The sequence below is a fragment of the Balaenoptera acutorostrata genome, chromosome 4 (assembly GCF_949987535.1).
Source record: "Balaenoptera acutorostrata chromosome 4, mBalAcu1.1, whole genome shotgun sequence".
NCBI classification, from domain to species: domain Eukaryota; kingdom Metazoa; phylum Chordata; class Mammalia; order Artiodactyla; family Balaenopteridae; genus Balaenoptera; species Balaenoptera acutorostrata.
In genome coordinates, this window is record NC_080067.1 from 40,711,669 (window position 1) to 40,720,152 (window position 8,484).

At 38.0% G+C, this 8,484-nt stretch overlaps 1 long non-coding RNA gene across 1 annotated transcript; it reads left to right on the forward strand.

Annotated features, from left to right (window-relative positions):
• The first annotated feature begins 38 nt into the window (after window positions 1–38).
• Window positions 39–7,429, forward strand: LOC103009438 (uncharacterized). Its single transcript, XR_009008188.1, has 3 exons — window positions 39–181; window positions 6,716–6,830; window positions 7,186–7,429. It is a non-coding gene; the product is annotated as an uncharacterized LOC103009438 (long non-coding RNA).
• Window positions 7,430–8,484: the final 1,055 nt, after the last annotated feature.

The following is an 8,484-nucleotide window of genomic DNA, read 5'->3' on the forward strand; positions in this document are numbered from 1 at the left end:
CGTTGCGCGAGCTCCGGCTCTGTGAGCACATGCAGCGGCCTGGAAAGCGTGGGCCTCTGTCATTGGGCCCCTGCGGCCACGTGATGGCGGATTCAGCTAGGTCGGCCCCCACCGCCGAAGGTTAATACGGTTCAACCTTACAAGCCCGGGCGACGCTGTGAGGGCTCGTCACTAGGCTTGGGTGGGTAATACCCAAGCTCCAGGCTGGGAATTTTGTGATGCTCCTGCTTTCGTGGGCCGGGCAGAAAGAGAGGAAGGGGATTGAAGTTTACGGAATTCCCTAATCAGCCGGCAGGGGCGCTTTGTGCCCCCAAAAGGGTAAAAAAGGCCTGGCTAAAAGGTGAAGCGCGTGCCTTACAGTGCCTACTTATTCATGGAATGAATGAAACTGCTTAAGAAGCGCTAGGTTTCTTTGTAGTCCGTTTTTCCAAAGTGGTGAAAGAAGTGTAGGGGAACTGGTGTCTGCGTAACAAACTAGTTACATTGGGTAGATTGGAATAAGACTCGTTACATCCCTCTATTTTTGAGCTATTGTTAAAGGTCTTGTAAGGGCCAAATATTAAAATTGTGTTTCATGTTAACAGGTGTGAGTTATTGAAATGACCCTGCAGAGAACTTAACCTTGAGTAACCAGTATCGTAATTTGTAATGTATAGAAAATACGTTACATATACAAGTTACATATATACATATATCTGTATATATGTTGCTTTCCATTGGGTAATTAAATACTAAAAACTAAAACTTAAAACCTATAATTAAAGTTAGGGCGTTCCCTGGCGGTCCAGTGGTTAGGGTAGGGCCCTTTCACTGCGGTGGCCCAGGTTCAACCTCTGGTTGGGGAGCTAAGATCCCGGAAGACGCGCAGTGTGGCCAAACCCGTCCCCCTCCTCAAAACAAAAAACTGTAATTAAAGTTAAACCTCACACCATTTAAAAGGTAAAACATGTTATAGCTGGCCTCTTACAAATATAAATGCAAATGTTGAAATAACTGTTCATCTCAAAATTATTCGGAAAAAAAGATTAGCTTCCTGAAGATGGACATTAAAATTTGAATACAATACTGTATCTTGATCAATAACTCCAGAACTTGAATAGAGAGTTCTTGTATTTTATACATGAAAGTGCCATCAAACCTCACATTCAGTCATGAATTACCCATACTGGTTAAGATACCACCTACATTGTTAGTTCAATGAGAAAGAAAGAAAAAGAAGTAGGAAGGGAAAGCAAGATCATTTTAGGCTTCTATTTTCTTGAACTCCCATAGCCAATTAATTGGTCACCTGTCAAACTTCTTGAAATATATCCTCATGACCCATTTTATGAAGAGTTTCCTGGCTATTCCTAATCTCTAGAAAATGTGGTTATTCTGAACTGTTATCACTTTGCTTTAAAGCTTGCATTTATAATTTTTTTTCCTGACTTCTTTCTCTAAACTCATTTATGTCAGGGCCTATGTTGTCTTCATGTTTGATTTTATAGTGGCCAATACAGTGCTGACACATGGTAGGTATCCAGTAAATATTTGTCAAGTGAATTGTGTCATAAGGTATCAGAGGCTGAATTAATAATATGGCCTTTTCAGAAATTGGCAGTATGACCAGGGATAAATTTCTTCATGTTTATTTTCAGTTTCCACATCTATCAATTGGGAATGTGCTGTATTATTTATCTTCAGCAAAGAGATGTTGAATGATTAACAAAGTCATTTAAAACAAAAATGAAGTGCTGGAGAAATGATAATGAATTAGATTATGGAACTTGGGAAAAAAATTTGAATACAAAAAGTTACACACTTATTAAATGTAACCTAGAGCTTACACAGGAAACCAAACTATACAAATAGCACATTTCTGAAAACTAACATTATGCAATGTTTCAGGAAAGTTTTTGCAGGGATGGTAGTTCTTAAGTTTCATTTGTGGGCATCAAAGGTCTATTCACTTGCTGAGAAATTTTTTAAATACATATTCATAGTAAGTGACAAGTAAATACTTGCTGAATGATGAATTATGTAATAGTTTAATACTAAGCTATGTAAATATGTAAGTGAAAATTATTTGTATTTCAAGACTAATTTTATAGCATATTACAAATTCCCATTCATATTGTCAGCATCCATTTAGATTTTAATATTGCAAAATAGCCTTTTGTGTGTGTGTGCTTTTTTATCTTGCCTGTAAGATCTTGGTAGAGTCATGAGTAAATTCTATTCAATTTTTATATGGTTAGAGAATTTCTTCAATTATTTTTTAAGATAGGATGTATAGGTAAATTGAATCTTTGCTTGTCCAAAAATTGTAGTTGTTGACTTCCAACTTCTATTACTGATAAGAAAGAAATATTCATCTTATTTTGTTTCTTTTGTAAATAGCTTGTTCTTTCTGTCTGATGCTTTAAGATTTTTTTCTTAATTTCTAGATGTGCCTTTTAAAAAATAAATATTAATCCTTCCTGGTTATATTCATTATCTATTGCTGAGTAACATATTACTTCAAAGCTTAGCACTTTAAAAGAGCAAACATTTTATCTCACAGTTGTTGGTTAGAATTCAGAAATGGATTAGCTGAGTGGTTCTGCCTTGGTATCTCTCATGAGGTTGCAGTGAGATATCAGCTGGGGCTTCAGTCATCTGAACGCTTGACTGGGGCTGGAGAATCCACTTCCAAGATGGCACACTCACATGGCTGTTGGAAGGAGGCCTCAGTTCCTTGCCATGTGAGTCTCCCTGTAGAGCCGATTAGTTTTCCAACATGGCAGTTGGCTTCCTCCAGAGCAGGTGATCTAAGAGAAAGAGCAAGGAAGAAGTTACAATGCTTTTATGACACAGTCTCGAAAGTCACATACTGTCACTTTATTTATTTATTTTTTTTAAATCTCCACCATATTCCTTTCATCAGAAGCAAGTCACTAAGTCCAGCCTACACTCAAGGGAAGGAGAGTAAAGCTCCACCTCTTGAAGGGAGGAGTATCAAAGGATTTGTAAACATAGTTTAATATTATCACACTGGGTATCAGTGAATCATTTCAATCTGAAGATAAACATCTTTTTCCAGTTCAGCAAAGTTTTCTTCTATTATTAAAAAAAGAATTACATGTAATAATTTACTTGTAGATTTTTAAGGGTTTTTAAAATTGAGACATTTTCAGGAAGGAAAGGTGCAATTTTGGCTTAACTCAGATGTAGGTGCCAATGGAAGGACTTTGCTATATTATAAATCATTTGAATTAAAATCTGCTATTGTATTTGTCATCTAACCCCTAAATCCATAGGTTACTATTAGAGTTAATACTAACTATAGTTATAAATATGGTTATATATCAATTTATAACTATAGTTGTATTATTATTGTTAATATTACTAACCCCAACACACCTACTCTGTATCTCTGATACTGATATTACTACTGTTACCGATGTTTCCTAGAGCCTCAAAGAAACTCCAGGGATGTCAAGGATAAAAAAAACAAACCATAGGGGCTTCCCTGGTGGCGCAGTGGTTGAGAATCCGCCTGCCAATGCAGGGAACACGGGTTCGAGCCCTGGTCTGGGAAGATCCCACATGCCGCGGAGCAACTGCGCCCGTGAGCCACAGCTACTGAGCCTGTGCGTCTGGAGCCTGTGCTCCGCAACACGAGAGGCCGCGATAGTGAGAGGCCCGCGCACCACGATGAAGAGTGGCCCCCACTTGCTGCAACTGGAGAAAGCCCTCACACAGAAACGAAGACCCAACACAGCCAAAAATAAATAAATAAATAATTTTTTTAAAAAATTACAAAAAAAACCCATAGACTACTGAAATATGCTATAGTCCAATTATTTTCTTAGATATTCAGATGCTATAACAAAATATATTGAAGTCCACCAGACCAAATAAATTTATATAGTAATTGGTACTTGTGGATTACGATAAATAAAAAAATTGTATCTCCTTAGTGTAAACCCTCCGGACTATTCTTGTGTATTCAGATGGTCTTCATGTACTTACTCTATCAACTGTGACCTGTAGTTTGGACAGGTAATCTTGCATTTCCAATTATTCAAAACAAACCTCTTAGTAACTTATTATTTTTTAAAGCTCAGTTAACTTATCAGGAGGAGTCCAGGACATAGGTGTCTACACTGACTAGAAGTTTCTAATCTAAAACAAGTGATCATACTGACCATGATACCAAAAACACCCCAAAAAACAAGAAATTCAACAACTAATATAACTGTGATATCTAAAATCATCCAGAATAATACAATTGCCCTTGACTATTTTCAGGCCAGCCAAGAGAGCCATACAATAGCTAGTATATCTTGTACCCATCAAAAAAAAAAAAAAAAAAAAGATGAAATGATTAGTCATTTTTTTAAAAGGCTGCTTGGTTAACTAAGGTTGATCAAACTGATCCTTGATATTTTAGTCTCCTGATTAGGTACAGGCTACCTAAAAAATTAAATACAAAATAGTTTCCAAACGTCTCATGATATTTATAATTGTCTTCATTATGCCATTCTCCACAATCTGCCAGAGGTTTAAGTGTTACTACATGGCTATCCAGAGCTGACATTCAACTAATAATGCTGCGTCAAAACCAGCCAAATCCCTCTTGGTCAATTCCTCTCATTTAAGAGCAGAATTTTGACCAAAAGCACTCTGAGGGTGAGGGATAGTCAAGAAATTCTGATGTAGGATATGGTGCAATCTTGGTGTAATTAAGGTGTAGGTAGCAATGTAATACAATGCCAGATACTACCCATAGTAAGCCAGCTGGTCATACATAATGTATACTCCACATTGAGCATCTAAACTCTTGAGGTTTTTTAGAGGATCCAACCCTAACCCTAAAAATATATTATCTTCCCTGAACTTGATAGGGCAGTTTTAAAAACATAGCTTCCAAATTCTTTACCATTTCTCCCTTTGAGAGGTAGAGTCTATGTCTCTTTCCTTGAATCTAGGCTCTGTGACCAATAGAATACAGCTTAGGTGATGCTGGAATAATTTCCAGGCTCAAGTCTTAAGAAACTGGTAGTTTTCACTTCCTGTCTCTTGAGATAATCACTCTTAAAACTGAGTTCCACGCGCTAAGGGAAGGGCCACCTGGAAGGGAACAAAGGCCCGTGGCTCTCAGCGGGAGCTGAACTCCCATTCAACAGCACCAACTTACCAGCCCAGTATGTGAGCTATCTTGCAAGTGAATCTTCCAGCCCCAAGTTGAGCTGCCCTTGCTGACATCATGTGGAGCAGAGGCAAGCCATGCCTAAATTGCTGTTTCCTCCTTGGAAGGCCTTGTGGTAGTCTTCCTGCGGGACAGACTGAGACACTCCTCTACAAATCTGGAAGCACTCCCCCACCAGGCTGTGTACCTCAGCAAATGGGGAACAACTGTCACTACCACTATGAGCATAAGACTGCTACAGCATGGAACTTTCAGCCAGTACTGTCATGAGCAGCTGCTCTTTTTGCATAGTCAGTGCCCCTTACTCATTTCTGTTAACACCATTCTCCCTTTTCTTTGGGAAACTGGTCTTCCTTGATTGGTGTGTTCTGGTAGAGCTAGTGAAACTGCCAAACACAAAACCCTCCCGGTGGTAGCCATGATCCTTATTTGTCTTCAGTTGCCCCACCCCCATCCTCCATTTTCTACACCTGAATGACCTGAAGAGTGAACACAGTGTCCACACTGGGCCTATCAGAGTCCATTGTATGGATTTGCTAAGATTTACCAACCAGGCTCATACTTATGATACTGATGACCATTTAGGTTCTTTCTGGTTTGATGGTTTGTTTTCCCAATACTCTCCCAAATACATACATAAAATATAAAATTTATATCAATATTATAAATGTGTATAAAAATAAAACACATATATATTTTAGAAGTGAAACTTCTGGGTCGAAATATATATTTAAAATGTAATATATTCCCAAATAGTCCTCCAAAAAGCTTTGTACTAATGTATACTGTTTAGCTGTGATTAATTGGATTTGCTTGCCCCTCATCTACCCTTCGTATTTCGAACTTGTCAGTCTACACCAATATGAAAGCACAAAAATGTGATGTTATTTTAATTGTAATCTATTAATGATAAAAGCATATGTGCATGTTTATGATATCAATTTTTTTAAATTTTATTTCTTCTTTCCTGTGACTTGAGGCTGAAGCGCTCAAAAACAAGATATGAATTACACCAAAAAAAGTTACTTATAACATATTATTATATTATTGTTGTTCACTATTGCCAACAAAAAAAATGTCACTCACCATCTGGTTCTACAAGAATGAAGTCACTAGCCACTGTAGTCACTGACCTTTAACACACACCCTGAAAGGAGTTCAGGGTGGAGATCAGAAATGAGGCACCCTAATGCTCTGGGAAAACTGGCAGAACAGGCCTTCTCACAGTGAAATATTTTCAGGAGAAAATTTTATGAACCAAATTTCTTGCATCTTCTCTTACCTAGAAAAGCACTAAAATCATTAACGGAGACATCTGCTCCTCGTGACTAGCAGCAATCTTCTACTGAGATGTGTGCTTGATTGCATATACCTCTTTGCCAAAATCACACATATATTGACCTCCCCACCTTACCTCCTCTGAGCGCTTCCTCAGAACTCTCTGAAGGGCTGTCTCCCGGGCTATAGTCTATAGTCTTCAGTAACTCCCCAAACATAACTGAACTCAGAGTTCTCACATTGTGCTTTTTTTTTTCCTTTCAGTTGACACCATCAATCCATTTTTGTTCCTTTGCTGGTATCCTGTTTTTCCATTTGGAAGCTTGTGGAGTTTTCTTTTTTTTTTCAGAGTTCAGAATTTTCACCAGAATGTGTGAAGGTATGTGCATGTATGTTTTTCTGTTAATCTTATTCAACATTTATTAGGTCTTTTTGAACAAAGTTCCAAATCTTTCATGAATTAAGGGAAATTTTCTTTTATAACATATTTGATTTTTCCTTTTTTTCTTTCCTTTTCATTAACTCCTCCTGGAAATCCTAGTAAACTTTTAGTTTGTTTACTGGACTTATCTCTTTAGTCTTCTCTTACAACTTTCCCTTTTCTTTTTTGCTTTATGTTATTATAAACTTCCAAAGTAGGTCTATCCAAAACAAATTGGAATTGTATAGTTAAAATTTGTGCATTTTGGGCTTCCCTGGTGGCGCAGTGGTTGAGAATCTGCCTGCTAATGCAGGGGACACGGGTTCGAGCCCTGGTCTGGGAAGATCCCACATGCCACGGAGCAGCTGGGCCCGTGAGCCACAATTGCTGAGCCTGCGCGTCTGGAGCCTGTGCCCCGCGACGGGAGGGGCCGCGATAGAGAAAGGCCCGCGCACCGCGATGAAGGGCGGTCCCCGCACCGCGATGAAGAGTGGCCCCCGCTTGCCGCAACTGGAGAAAGCCCTCGCACGAACCGAAGACCCAACACAGCCAAAAAATAAAAATAAATAAATAAATAAATAAATAAGAAAATCCTTAAAAAAAAAAAAAAAAAAAAAAAAAAAAAAAAAAAAAAAAAATTTGTGCATTTTGCCAGGGGTTAGGGAGAGGGAGGAATGAATAAGGGGAGCACAGATAATGTTTAGCTAAGTGAAAATACTCTGTATGACACCATAGTGATAGTTATATGTCATTATGTATTTGTCCAAACCCACAGAATGTATGACACCAATGTAAACTATGAACTTTGGGTGATAATGATGTGTCAGTATAAGTTCATCAGCTATCACAAATGTACCACTCTGTGATGTTGATGATGGGGGAGGCTGTGCGTGTGTGGGGACAAGGGGCATATGGGAAATCTCTGTACGTTCTGCTCAATTTTGCTGACATAAAATAAGCCTATTTTTTAAAAAACCTGTGCATTTCAAAATAATGTAAATTTATCTCATTAGAAAAATGACTGTAAAAAACCATTTGCATGAGGGTTGGAAGTGATGAAGGTTTGATGAATAAGGAATGGCAGATTATCAATAACTATTGACGTTTGGTGATATTGGAGTTCATTATACCATTCTGTTTATTTCATACATGTTCAAAATTCTATGTAATGAAAAGTAAGAAGAAAAACAAAACAAACAAAAGAAAAGTTGGTTAACAGCCTTAGTAGTTCTGTTATTTGGTCTGTTTCAGAAAACAAAAACAAAAGCAGAGAGAGAGAGAGAGAATTTAACTGGAAGGATATTGATGGCTTCCTAGAATCAGTGGAAGGCTGGGAGACCTAGCTTAGCAAAAACACAGAAACCAATGCAGCTTAAGGCTTGACAGCAGGAGTTATAGCTATGGATTTATAGGAAAATTTTGGAAAAAACTGCTCCAGGCCTGTGATCTCTGAGCTTCCAGCATTTCCTGGGCTCTATTATAAAAATTAATACCACCATCTAGTGGCCTCTTCCTAAACCTGTGTGTAGTTGCAGATTTCTTGACTGGTTTTCCAGTTCACTATCATTCATATGCTAGTGGACTGGAATCTTCTATATATTCTTCAGAATTT